The following is a 15,072-nucleotide window of genomic DNA, read 5'->3' as shown; positions in this document are numbered from 1 at the left end:
TATTTACAAGGGCTTTATCTCCGCCTTTTTGGCTTTCAAAGCCAAAAAAAGCGGAGATAAAACCAGTGCCCTATGTACAAGAGGGTGCTAACATGCATAATCGCATGTTAGCACCCTTTTTCCCAACGCCTCACTTTGCATCTCCAATGAGATGCAAAGTGGGCGTTACTGCGCGTACCCAAGATGGACAACCTTGCAAATATCGCTGATGTTTACATTGCGATATTTACAAGGCAGCCCACATGATTTTAGCACACATTAGAATTTGGCAAAAACGTCCGTTTTCGCCAAAACCTAACGTCTGCTAAAATCCTGACTTAGCCATCCCTAACATAGGGGGTGGATTATGCTGATACGACCCTGTGGGTCGTATCAGCAAGGTTACCTCGCTATCTCTGGAATTTTTATCGCCCTGGAGTAACGCATTGTTAATAACGCGCTACCAGGGCGATAAATACCAGAGATAGCCTGCGATAATATAGTTGTTAATATGCCCCTAAGAACTGTACGCAGACTTCCCTACACCCCCCACAATGGCGAGCAAAATTCAATACACACATATGACTAAGAAAAAGAAATGGTATACCATACATTTGGGCCCAGAAACTTCTCATGAGACTGTTTCTATGGGGATTGTGAAGGAAGAGGAGGGAGACCAATGCCACGGTATGTGGCCCACCGAGACCATATCTTTCTACGTTTTTGGGGGCAGCCCCTTGCTTAAAGCACAGCCATCTCCGCCCGCATACATTTATCCAGCTCTTGTCGCCACTTCCCTATCGTCGGAGGCAAAGTTCCCTTCCACAACTGGGCTATGTCTCGTTTGGCAATTGTAAGGGCTAAAAACAGTAGGTGTTGCTTATATCGATTCCCTCCGATGTCCTCCGTACTATGGAGCAAGAACAATCAGGGATCATGCGGCAGGTCCCAGGACAGCACCTCTTTAAAGCATGACGACACTCTGCGCCAAAAAGGCTGTAATGCTAAGCAGCTCCACACAGTGTGGAGGAACGTACCCTCCTCCCTCTTGCAACGCAGACATATGGGGGATGGCACAACTCCCATCCTCCAAAGCCGAAGACGGGTGTAGTACACGCGATGCATATATTTGAACTGAATAAGACGGTATCTGGAGGCTACTGCAGCGCCTCGAGGGCTAGCAATCACTTCCGCCCAGTCATTGTCCGTCAGGTCAGGACTGTCATCCTGCCACGCCTTTCTCGTTCTATGTAATGTCATGATGGAATGTGTCGTCAACGTCTGGTATATTTGTCATATTTTGTGTGCACCAAGAGTGCTCAAAAGGAGGCGGCCCTCAAACTGATAAAATTCAGGGAGGTCAGCAAGATTTACAAGTGCGGGAGCCAAAGCGTGACGCAATTGAAGATACCTGTAGAACTGCAGTTGATGGAAGGATTTAAGGACAGTGCCTCGCATGATGTCACCTAACATGGAAATACCAATCAGATCCCATTTGCTGAAAACCCCCTCAGTGCAGCCACTTGGCATTAATAGTTACCATGCAACAAAGGCGTCGCCTGCGTCAGCCGCATGTTCCAACCCATGCGTCGAACGGTATACCGCCATAACCTTATTGTTGTTCGACTGGCGTGTGGTAAGGAGTCAAGCTTCTGCGTGCCATAGAGTAGTCACAAGAGGGGAGTCCGCTCCATGGCTGCATGCTCCACCGCGAATGCCGGGTCTGTAGGTGAATTGTACCACCAGTCGTTGATAATTAATTTGTGGGCCGCCACGTAATAGGAGTAGACGTCGGCAGCAGAAATTCCCTCACAATAAGTGGATTGTGCACATGTCTGCAGCGCAACCCAAACCGCCCCCCTCCCCCCATAAAAACTTATTATGAATGGCATTGATTTGTGCAAACCACGCCCGTGGAATATGATATGGAAAGTTCTGTAGATGGTAAAGCATCCTAGGGAGTGAGACCATTTTGAAAATGGCCGACCGCCCATAGAGCAAGAGAGGGAGGGAGGACCAAATAGAGGTTTCCTCTCAAAGGTTGGCATAGAGCGGGTTGATGTTACGGGCCCATGAAGTCTGCGAACAAGGGGATATAAACACTCCTAGATACTGGGAGCACTCTGTGGCATGTTTTAGTTGGAATGCCCATGTAGCCCTCAAACACATCTATTTCAATGCTTCCAAGGCAACGCTAAAAATTCAATATCGGACATTCTTCACTTTTGTGGCTTCAGACAGCCAAAAGCGATTTATTGCTGTCATCAAAGTAAACTAAATGTGAGTATCCTTCTAAATATTTCGTTCTCAATGTTAAAACACAAGATCATAAAGTGTGACGTGCAACAGTTGTAGTTCCATATAAAGAATATCTCTCCATTCATTGGATAGCCACATATTCCTTCAGCAAGGGATTAGAAAACAACCCCAACCCTGACCTTAAAATGTGTTCTTATTTTGGATATCCAGTAAATCAAAAAGATATGATTGTTCCCCTCCACTTGTTTTATTAAATAGTGTTGCATAGGGCCTTATTACGAGTTTGGCGGTCCGTGGACCGCTGTCCCGGCGGTTAGCCATCCGCCATATTACGAGTTGGAAATGTTGCCTATGCAGGGACCGCCCCTGGATCACCGGCACCACCAGCAGACCATCGGGTTTGCAGTCGAGGGAAGGTGGGCTCCATGGAGCGGTACAGCGGTCTTGTGAGCTCAATTCACACATAACTATGGCCAAGGTATTCTATATCATAGTTAAACATTATGCAAACTATCCCACAAAATACATTTCCTCCATCTTTACGGAGGTGATTTCTTTTTATGTATCTTTTAACTTCTTGAAAATACCCAATTTATTGTAAATTGTAATTTACAAACAATATGTATTATTTATAACCCTCTTGCTTAACCCCTTGAGTGCCCCGCCCTTTCCCCGCCCTGTGCCGGCCCTTTCATTAGCAGGCGGGGTTCATGACGAGATAGTCTCGTCATGGGCACAGCGCAACCGCGGCCCATGACGAGACCATCTCGTCATGGGCACTCAAGAGGTTAAGAAAGAACATATGTATATAATAGAATGCAACATATTGTTTTTATTCTACACAGCACTGTGTTGGGATGATCCTTCAGCAAATGCAAAGTGGATTGAATGTACACATTTAATTCTAAATTTACCATTTGATGTCTCCACGTTATCCACTAGATTAACATTTGTATTTTCTTTTGTGTTATATGCACAATATAATAAATACGTAAATATCGTAATCTCAAATGTTTCATCAATGTACTTTTAAAGTTGTATAGATAGGCTAGAAGGCCTGTTTTAAATGTCTAAAAGACAAAGCTATATATAAGTTCTCTTTTCCTTCTGATTCTCAGACTACACGATGGCACAGCATTACTGTAGTTCTAATGATACTTGCAATTTTCCTTGGCATGTGTGAATGTTTAACAGAAATATAGTGTGTTGAAATAAATATAACATTCTGATATATGTGTCTCTTTTTTAAATGTTTGTTACAATGACTGTATTTTAAAACAGTAAGTATATCTGATAAATTTGAAATATATTGAGGGAAACACATATTTTGTAAGTGTTACATTTCTTTTAGAAAGAAAATTCCAATTTCAATGTAGGAGCTATGTATCAAGAACATTCCTAATGTGTCCATGGGCATCCGTTCTCACCCAAAAGTATCCCAATAAAATGACCATTAGATAGTATTTCCTTTTGATTCAAATATTTGTTGTTTTTTTAATACCCAGACTAGAACCCAGACATCATCTAATCTGTGTTTGCTCTTCCTGAGCAGCCAAGCTTGGAATCTTTCAGTGGGCGTACTTATCCTGCCCTTGGTAAAGACCAGGAAGAGCAACTGGAACCATCTGCTTTGTTTTTCTACAGAAGTAGGTCTCCCCTATCAACCCTGTTACTAATTTACAGGCAGGTAACAGAGTACAGACCCTATTGTAAACTTCAGTGCCACAAATACAGTCCTTTGCACCCACACCAGCATCAATCGGTGGCCACCCCTGTCCTGGTTCAAGTTAGTACTACTTACCTATAACTTAGCCATCTGTGGACACCAACTGAAGGGCACAGCCCGGTTGGAAGACTGCTGGGGGGACAACCTGCTGTGGGGATAGTGGCTGAGGAAGCAACAACATCTGATCTATTAACAGGACAAAAACTGATAGATGTGGCTAAATGGCAGGAAGAACAGTTGGGCCAGATCATTAGACTTCTAAGGGCCCAGACTGAACATTTGAGGGCCCAAAATGAGATCAATATAGTCCAAAATAATTTAATGGAGCAACATTTGAATGTAAAAACTTTACATATGGGGTGGTGAAGGATGGGCTTAAATTGTTAGTAGCAGCAATGTCAAGTTTAGCACAACCTTTCCATGGGGAAAATCCATCTTCTAGGTCAAATGAATCTACCTCTCCAGGTGGCAGCTACACAGAAAGGGGGGCACTGATGCCTCTGAGGTCACCTGCCATCACTTCCCCTTTTGATGCTCATGCCACACCAGTGGGCCTTGGGAGGTGTCGCTCCTATTGACTAATTGAGGAAAGCACCAATGTAACCATCGCCAAGAGGGGAAAAAAATGACTTACTCCTGTGACTGACAAACAAAGGGCTGTGTCCACATTCTTTTTCCCATTTTCCCATTGACTCATTGGCTGCTGACTGGCTCAAGAAGTTCTAATATTGTTGGCTCAACATACTGCTTCCATTCAAAATAAATGTTAATTCATTTTCCCAAAATAATTTTTATTTTTGTTCATTTATGCATTTGTGTAATATATATCATTTTTGGAATATCTTGCGGTTGAACATTCATTCTTAGCCAGTTATACAGAAAAAGATGTCTCATTTCAACCTTATATTCAATCCTATGTTTTGCATTTGGAACAGGCTCTCTTTTCCCATGCACACATTATTAATTGAAAAAATGAGTATAGCCACAAATTTCAAATGCTTTTTAAAAATTATAATTAATATCAATATTTAGAAAACGTGTGCCCTTTTCAAGAGGTCATTCAAAATCCTTGTTTGAATATCAGCACTCAACAAGGGAGAACATCTATATGAAAAATTGTTCAAATACTTCCCAACCTAGATACCATGCTTTAAAAAATAATAATTATACAATTAAAAAAATTAAAGCAATAATAAACAGCCTGAATTTTCAAAGTTTTACCTTCCTATTGTGAAGAAAATACTTATTGTTCCAAATCTGGCAGAAAGCAGGTTCTTGAGCCAGAAAGCGAACATTTTGTGATTTAGTGTAAACCAATTCAGTAGTTTTGCTAAAAATGTATGTATATTTCATGCTGCCGCTCCAACACGGACTGACTGTGGTGGAAACGCAGTGGATCCGCAAGCACGTCTTGTATTTGGCAGACCGCAGCCACAAGAAAAAGTTTCTGCCACCATCTTAGGACTCGGTCCCAGAGGCTACAGAATAAAATAGAATAAGCTACTAGGGGGAAAGGGAGGGGTATCCTGAACCCCTGGACCTTGAGTGGGGCACCCCTGGGGCCAAATTCTAAAAAACAAATTGATTCTGTGGATCTGGGGGTCCACTGTGAGGCCCAATGCACCCCCTTGGGAATCTCAGTGGATCCGCAGCACCACAAAATAGAAAAAAGAGATAGCTGCGGGGTGGGCACCAACAGGGGGTTAGGAGCCGGGACCTAAAGTATATATCTCACACCTTCCCCATGTAATGCTTGAATCGTCACATATTGCATCACTCATGGAATGTTCAATGACTGCTTTGATAACATCCTAATGACATCTCAAATGACTTCATTGATAACAACACTGTGCATGGTGAGGGCACGAGTTGTAGCTTCTTTAGGCATGAATTCTAGTTACCTGAGACAACTAAAATTGGCGAATTTCAGTGGTTTTGTTAGTTTAAAATGTTTCAATTTAAATTATATTTTCACTTACCTATAACATTGCTTGAGCATTTGTTGTTTTCAGTTTTTTATCAACCGTGCAGAAAGTGAGGTTAGGCACAGGGCCTAGCAACATTAGCTATCTGTCATATTGTCAGGCAATGTAGATTGCTGTATAAATCTGGAACATGGCTTCGGACTTATATGTCCGTCATTAAAGACAGACTACTAACATCAGTCTATCATTGTGTTCCAATAAATCACAAAGATTGGAAGTGTTTTTTCACATACATTGATGGTCTGTCACATTGGCGTACATTCATTGTTCCAACCATTTTATCACTTGCCTCCTATATTCCAACTGACCAACACCTCCACCGTTGCTACTCGTTCGATTCTGCTGGAGTACAACTCTTTAGATTGTTCTGGAGCACACCATGGCTGAGTCTACTGGTGATAAAGCCCCCAATTTCACAGAAGAGTTGGATGTTCTTGCTGAGGGGACCCTGACCAACTACAGCTAGCTGTAAGGTGTGGTCCATAAAATAACTACCATTTGAGTTACTTCCGGCATTCATTAAATATGTCATTGTTACATTATAAAACTTTTGTCAGACTAATTAGTTTGAAAGTGTAAAACACAAGGATAAAAGCCTACCTTTCAAAAATGCCAGTACAATGCATGTTGGCATAAATATTGATACTCATAAAAAAAAAAAAAAACAGTGACACAATGAAATGTCAATGTAAAAGTTGCATAAATAATATAAATATAAGTACTGTTTTTTAAATATGCTGTATAACTAAAAAGGATTTTCTTTTTCAAGTAGACATACCTGGCGATTTTTTTTTGACGTGCTATCCAATTTTATGGTCTCCATTAAGAACATTATTAAAAATTACGTCCCTTTTTCAGAAAAAATGTAAGGTAATGTATCATATTTTTACTAAATCTAATTATGTCATAGTGAAATATTTCGATTTTTTTTAGCATATTTTTTTCAATAACTTCATTAGTACTGTAATTTTGAGTTAGCGTTCCATTTTATTTTTCGGTATTCACAAAGGTAAACTTAGACAAAATGTCTAACTTTACTACTTTTCTGTATTCATAAAGACAACTTTGACCAAAATTCTAACTTTACTACTTTTTGGTATTCACAAAGGTAAGTTACTAGTCATAAAGTTAGACTTTTGGTCTAAGTTTACCTTTGTTAATATCGAAAATTAGTAAACTTACACAAAATAATAAGTTTACCTTTATGAATTTGGTTATTTTTAACACAAAAATAGAGAATCAAGTTGCATTTACAATCAAGTTCTATATAGGTTTTTATTGAGTTTCAAATGCATTTTTAATAAGTTGTTGTCTGGTAGCGAGTGTGATTTTATCATTGTTGAGATACTGTTGGCCACATCTACAATGTTAAGTACCAAAAATCTATGTAAAACATCTTTACATTGCTGCAACATAAATACGCTCACAGAAGGCATACTAATCTGATAACAAAAAGTAGATGCCATTAATATTTGGCAACATCATTTTGAATTGAAAACTGTTGACCTTTATGTGACAACTTGTGAAATTCCAATTCTGTATTTCTAATCTAGAGTCATCAATGATTTAATGTCATTGGTGTTTACCGTTTTATCACATATTTAACCTAATTCTAACATTCCACCAAATCAAAAATGCATAATTTAAAAGAATTGCCAACCGCACTGTTCTTTGAAGAGACTCTTTAGTTTTTAAAAGCCCTCTCTGTTGGGCAAACACCATTGCTGAATGCCATGCAGAGGGTTGGTCAACAACTTACCCAAGTGATCAGCATTCTGGATAGAATTCCCTCTGCAATACCTAGCTTACAGAGAGGTGTGTTGTTTGTGTCCCCCAACAGCTTGTTCTGACACTAGTACTTCCCCTACACCTACACCCATTCCTCCTTCCCTAGTACCTGCACTCAGCCCAATACCATTTCTTATCTGAACACTTGACTACTTTCAAACTTCCACCAGATTCCCACTCTCGCATCACAACACTAACACTATACATACACACACACCACAACAACCACACAATTCACACATAAAAAAAACATTTGCATGCTCACAAACACACATTCACACTCTACAGACTCGCAGACATCCATCAAAACAGAAAAACACACACATATTCCTAAATCCACCCATGTATTTAAATCTACCCATTTCCCCTATATTTGTCCCTGCTTCTACCTCTTCCTATACACCAAAACCCTCCCATGTACCTAAATATACCCATACTCCTACAACCTCATCTAATCCTACCTCTTCGCAAAACCCTCATATTTACCTACATCTTCCTACATCCCAAAAATCCTACATTTTACCATACCCCAGATTCTACATCTTTCCTTATTCCAAACCCACCCATGTTACAAAATCTACCAACAACGATAAGATCTCAACTGCTCTTACCTCCTCCCATACTCCTAAATTGACATAGAAGCAGATATCCACACATAAACCCAAGGAAAAGAACAGTATACATCAACACATACATCCAAGCCAGCATATCCACAAATATCATCACAAACAACAAAACAAACACACATATCCACTGATACACCCAGATACAAAACGACACACATGTTCCAAAAACAAAACAACCTTTACCACACACATCCACAGATACAACCAAAACAGTACACTCACACACATTCACTTATGCAAGCAAAATAAAGCTACAAAGCTACACATACAGCACAAGTCTTGCATTGACCACCAAAACTCAAACAAGCACATATCTCCCTGATCCCTCTCCACACCCATACCACTCCACCTTCGCATTTGCTTCCAACTCATTTCCTACATGACACTTGCCCTACTCCCCTTTTAAAAAATCCACTAAGTCCCTAGGTGCCAGAGAACTATAGGGCTGATTAGGAGGGCGGGGAGACCACCACCAACAGGCTGTCAGTGATGTTCTCCCCACCATCCTAAGCAGCTTTTCCGTCTGCCAGATCTTAAATCACTGATCACATACATAATATAATAATTTAGACCCTATTAAAAGTTAACTTTAAACAATATTTAGGGCCTGATTCACAAAGGTCTGAAGCACTTGTTGCGGAGATGGTGCCGTCATGAGGGAGTCTTCACATTTGGAGTGGAATCTCCGCAATCAGAATTCTCATTGCTGAGATTCTGCCCGAGTGCCAAGACTGCCCCGTGACTGCTGGGCCTCTACCACAAGTGCAGAGGCCCTTTGTGAATCAGACCCAAATTTAAATATTTTTATTCAAATATAACATTATTATGTTTTTCAGCCTCTGCAAATAAAAATATTTTTTGAGGAAGAAATAACACAAAATTTGTAATAGGAGTACAATTTAAATACATCTGACTGGAAGAAAATACAGTTGAAGTTAACCTTCAAACAGAAATAATTACATTGGTCACACAAGAGGACTTTGAGGTTTCTAATAACAACATCTGTGTTTCTGAAATTAACCTGAAATAGGTAAAACAATGACCCATTATTCACTTTAATAAGAAAAGTGATATGTGTGTTTATTTGCACTCTGTGCAACAATAAATTCAATCTAAATGGAAATTGTAACCCAAGGTAAATATCTTAAAATAGCAAAAAAATTATGCATAAGTAAGGACAACAAGGAATGTGTGTTGAGCCAGACTAAATCGTACATTCCTCTGGTATGTTGCTAGACTGGAGTCATATTAAATATATAATGGTACTGGTGTATGTCAGTAGAATGAAGTAGACCCCCTGATCCTTCTACATAGTGTAATTTCAAATATATTTATTACAAAACACATGTTCTCCATGTGTGCCTATATAAAACTACATAAACAGCAAGAGGTTTGTTAACATAAGTGGCCAGTTGACCAGTAGTAACTGGACCTGCAGAAGACCATGCTAGTGCGGTTTGTTAGAGTGAGTCATGACCACCTAGCGGTATAGGTAAGGGCCACAGAGCCTTTTGTGTTTGTTAGGTAAGGACTAGGAGTACATTTGCAAAAATTGACACAGAGAAAGCTTGTCTTTATCGAGCTTCTAACCTGGTTTGGCCACCAGACCTGTGTTCCATCATGGTCAATCTGAATGCAGACCTAACTCCCAATCTCGAAAACACTTTGGTATTCATTTTCAAACTACAGGGATGCACATTTTCTTATTAAAAAAATATAGACCTCCATAACATATTGTTGTTTAAAAAGTATCAATATATGTCTGAAATATAAATCACATTGTATTAAAAATATAAATTGAGGTGACATTAAGAAAAACACATGTAAATATATATTCATTTTACAACTTCATATAAAAAAAAGACTGTCAATTTTTTGGTGGATTAGCTTGCTTCCCTTTGAGAACGGTAAAGGACAATGCTTTGCAGCAACAATGGCACGTTTGTGGAATCATAAGGGGATTATTTGTGTCATGTCTGAGGGTGTTTATGCTTGGCTTCCACCATCTCTGGTGCGGAGATTGCGCCATCATGGTAATGTTTTCGGAAAGCCAATTCTAAATAAGGTGGGCAGAGTTATGGCTGAAATAACTCAGCCGAGTTTGGCAGATTACTGTGTTGATGGAGGAAAAAAAAAATTGGACGTAACAGAGGCTTATCCATCAAATGTATGTGTATGATAAAGCCATTCTCTTTGTAGTTGCAGGCTCTTTCGTGGCCGGTCCAGGGGTGTAGCTTAGTCTGTGAGATTCAGGTGGTGTGAATCTCAGATTTCCCAACCAAAAAAGCAATGAGCCACAGGGAGAGTATGTGAGGTAACCAAGGTTCGGGATGGACTGTTCTGATTTGGAGCAGGGACAGAAATGATTTGCATTAGGTGTGTTTCTGGGGCTGAATTAGAGTTTGGCGGACAGGTACCCAGTTGCAACTGTGACTAAGTACCCTGCCCGCCAAACTCAAGATCCTTAAGGTCCACTCGCCTGATTTTGAGTCAGACGGACAACATGTTTTATGTCTGCAGATTTTAATGAACTCTGTCAATGTAAAACTTCGTTCAGAAGCCGTCCATCGTCCTTTTTAGCGCTGTCCCTCACCGCCACGATAAACCTGATATACCCTGGCAGTAAAGGACAGTTAAAAAGAAAAATTACCCCCACACCATGTAGGAAAATTGGCATGGAGGTCATGAGATTTTATTTGTATTCAAACACAAATTCCCTCCTTAGGAGATTTTCTTTTTTTTAAAGATTGATAGTAAGCCTTCCTCCTGTCCTACATTGACAAGAACGCAATGAGAGCAGTTCCTGCCAATTTACAGAAATTTCTCCCCAGCTGGGCCACATCTCCAAATTTGGCAGGTGAAGTAAAGGAAGTAAAGTCCTCTGCCACTCTGGATCCCTTTACTCTGTTTGCTAAATCCTAAATCAGTCCCTCTGTAAAGAGTGGCACAGCAGACGAAAAACAGTATTTGGAATGCTACCCCAAGGGATTGCCAGTAGTTTGACTGTTTGCAAGCATTTGTCCCATTACCTTTTGCTTGTTTGATTGCCAGAAGTATGCTTGGAAACCTGAGACGGGCAAAGCTTTCCATGCCTACTACTGCCAATGTTTGTGAATTCCAAAAAGTAGCAGATTTGGATTAATTCCAGGAGTATTTTGAAGGCAGCGGATTTGCTATTTATTTGGCAAACCAGTCAGTAAGGGGCATATTTACAAAGAAGTGGCACCCATCAGAACAGCAAGCAAAGTTGCTGCACTGCATTATATCACCTAAAGAGAGTAAAACTGAGCCATATCCTCAAAGAAACAGTGCAGTTCTTTTCTCTTTGTGCGCTGGCACACTTTGGGCTACCTAGTACCAAACCAGGCTCCCTTGCACCATAGTGTAAGGGTGTGTAGGTGTTATGGTCAGGATAGTTTTTGTACGGGAAGGAGTACCTTCCGGCACAAAAACTATGCTTGGAGGCTTTTTCCTATTTGTATGTGTGCTGCAGTATGCAGCACACAAGCAAGGGGGAAATAATGAGCTGAAAAAAGAATATTTCTCCTCAGTACTCTAGCCTCAGACAGGCATACCATTTTGGTCCAAAGCCACGTCTGCATTTCATTGTAAATGTGGGTTTATATCACAATCAATAGACCCTTTATTTGATGCAAAGTAACACAAGACAGTGCAATGAGTTGCATTGTGTTACTTTTTGTTACAAAGCCGCACAAATCAACATTTACGTGGCTTTGTAAATACCAAAAAGTATTTTGCATTGGGGCTGTGTCAAAAATGTGATGCAGCCCAGCGCTAAATGTTTGTAAATCTGAGTCTAAATATATGTCCGTTAAAACCTCTTAGTGAAAACAGGATGAGAAGAAAAACTAACACAGACATAGGAGACTTGACTCAGGGGCTCCAGACCCAACTACCAAGCCAAGAAGGTATTTCTTAAGTGGGTGTCACGCCCCAAGCACCTCCCTCTGAAGCTACGCCCCTAGAGTGGTCACAAAATACTGCATCATTTGTGAATATAAGCGGACCAGCATTCAAATGACCAATTATAGATCCATAAGAAGGTCCATCATTAGCACTTGTTGGCAAATCACTCACAAAAGTAGTAAATGGTGTCAGGGCCAGGACACAACACCAAAGAAGGCCACTGTCACTCTCTTACTTATTAGACAAAGCATTAACTCCTAACAGACAGAGTGGCAAGTATATGAATAGAGCCATCTGATTGCATCGAAGATTCCTGAAAAAAAAATATTTAGCTTTCCACACGTAGCCAATGATGAGTCTATAGTATGTACCTTCAAAAGCCATAAGAACATATGCAACAATTAATGTATGCCCCTTTGAACAATATAACAACACTTTAAAATCCCCGAAGTCCAGAAATTAAAATGTCATCTAAAAACATTGATATGCTACAAAAACAGAAATGCAATAAATAAAATCCAAGACCCTCAGGCATCTATAGCAGCCAAGTGGAATTCAATCACTGTGCATTATTACAGAGCAGCTGTTAATTTCCAGGCTCCTCAAATGTAGGCAGCAGTCCCTGGATAGATCATTTGGAGGTCTGTTCTATAACAAAGGACTACTGCCAATTTGATCTGACAATGCTAAAAGACCTGAAGAGTAGCAACAGTTATCTTTTATGAAGTAGCAAAGATATGCTATAAAAAAAATATGCAATGTAGTATAATATCTTTGCAACCAATCCACATTCACAAAGCCCTCTCTGATATTTAGATGGATAACATTTGAAAAGATATTCAAAGATGGGTAAAGTGCTAATCCGGAATTTTAAATAAAGAGTATGGCGGATTTCTAGCTGGATATTATCCAAATGAAGTTTGCAGCCTAAGTGTGCTTTGTGGTTCAAATAATTTAATTCCAGGGAGCCTGGGTCAATGGTTGCTGGAATTAGCTAGCATTGATGTTGCAGCACTGTTTTTAATCGTATCTGCAGAATACAGAGATGCTGAAGTGGGATCCTTCCAAAATGCATCCAGACCCATTTTTTGTAGATTTTTGTGTAATCTTAGTCAATACAGTACAAGACAAAGTGCACTTTCATCCGAAATCGAGTTTAAGCGAAGCTCCAGCCAGTGTGGATTCAGTGGGGTTCCGCATCCTAAACCAAGTAAAGACACTTAGGGGTCTATTAGGATGGCAGGCGGAGGCACCACCGCGGTGCTGGCGGTGGCGGAAAATGCAATTTTCCGCCCGCGAACAGCTGCCCTCATGCCTGCCATATTAGCATGGGGAAACATAGCCCATTTCACGTTTGCCGCGGTGCTACGCGATTCGCCATCAAAAAGCGCCCGCCACCGCAATGGTGGGAGCCAATGGTGACTCACCGCCATGCAGAATGACGTCCCGTCCGCCGTACAAATCAGGATGCCCCAAACAGACAGCCGCCCCGCAGCGGAGAAACCACCCAACCAGAGACAGCAGAAACACTACAGCGGAGCGTGCGCTATCAGATCCACGGTCCCTTCCAGCCGGTCCCGACCGCAATGGACCCAGCCTTAGATGTCTTTCCAGCGCTGTACATGATACACTACCAACAAGTTATGGACTGTTACGGACGATGACGCAGGTACGCAATGACACAACTCTGCCCACAAACACAACACACAACTCCAGGGATGACATAGGGTTCTTGTCCACAACAGACACCCTGGTGGGGACAGGAACACAACTACAAGTGCACCCACACATGTCCTAACTGTCACTAAATCACTCCTCCGCATCCAGGTCACTCATCTACCGCAATCTTGCTGTAATGTCCCGGTCACGTCACAGCAGCGGTGAAGACGCAGGAAAACATGCGCACAATGCAGGAAGGCAGGGCCCGTGCCAGGCATGGGCAGTGCACAAAGATCACAGGGCCACACCTCCACCCTCAACACACTAGGAGCGCCCCCCCTTAAGGGACATGCCATGTGCCTCACCTGTGCCACCCCATGTACAACAACCACCCAGGTGACCCCACAGCCTGCACCACACACTCCAAGCAACTAGGGAGGCACCCTCAGCAGGTAGGGCTGCAGAGGAAAACACAGCACAGAAACACATGGCCAGGGCAACCCTCACACCACACGTACACTACATTCATGGTAACAAAACTGAGTCCAAGCACAAAACAAACACTCATACAGAATAGGAACAGACACTCATCTGGACACACAGCCTGTCAAGTTACACAGACATACCCCACACTGACACACAGCCACATACACAGACCACATGTCAGCAGCAATGTAGGACCACAAATAGGAAAGCAAAGTGAGGTGCACACCAATGGAAGGCCAAGGAGACAACCACTAAGCATCTGTACATCACATGCAAGATAAGGAACATAAGACAAACACCCTTACCCCATCAAACCACACATGGCTGCCACAGTGCATGAAATTAAAACACAGCCACCCCATTTGCAACAACTTAGGGAGATGGCAAGGCAAACCATGTATAGGCTCAGGAATGAAAGGAAGTCTCTGAAGTCAAACAGTCAACAGCCACACATCTGCATCCAACTACTTGATAGGTGTGGGTCAGCAGCACCACACACATGGCCCATTGACAAACGCCATAACTGTTAAACACAAGTAGGATCCCCCACACATAACACATACACCTCACCCAAACCACACCTGCATCACACAGCACCAGTGTCAAACCCTCATAAGGGTGCCAATAATGTCCAGTC

The 15,072-nt window shown here is 41.4% G+C and overlaps 1 protein-coding gene across 1 annotated transcript in view; it reads right to left on the bottom strand.

Moving 5' to 3' along the window:
• The window catches only part of LOC146867488 (uncharacterized), a 434,961-nt gene that overhangs the window by 11,210 nt on the left and 408,679 nt on the right, over window positions 1-15,072 (bottom strand). The window lies entirely within an intron of this gene.

This window comes from Triturus cristatus, chromosome 1_2, assembly GCF_964204655.1.
Source record: "Triturus cristatus chromosome 1_2, aTriCri1.1, whole genome shotgun sequence".
Taxonomy (NCBI): domain Eukaryota; kingdom Metazoa; phylum Chordata; class Amphibia; order Caudata; family Salamandridae; genus Triturus; species Triturus cristatus.
This window is presented reverse-complemented; position numbering and strand designations above follow the sequence as displayed.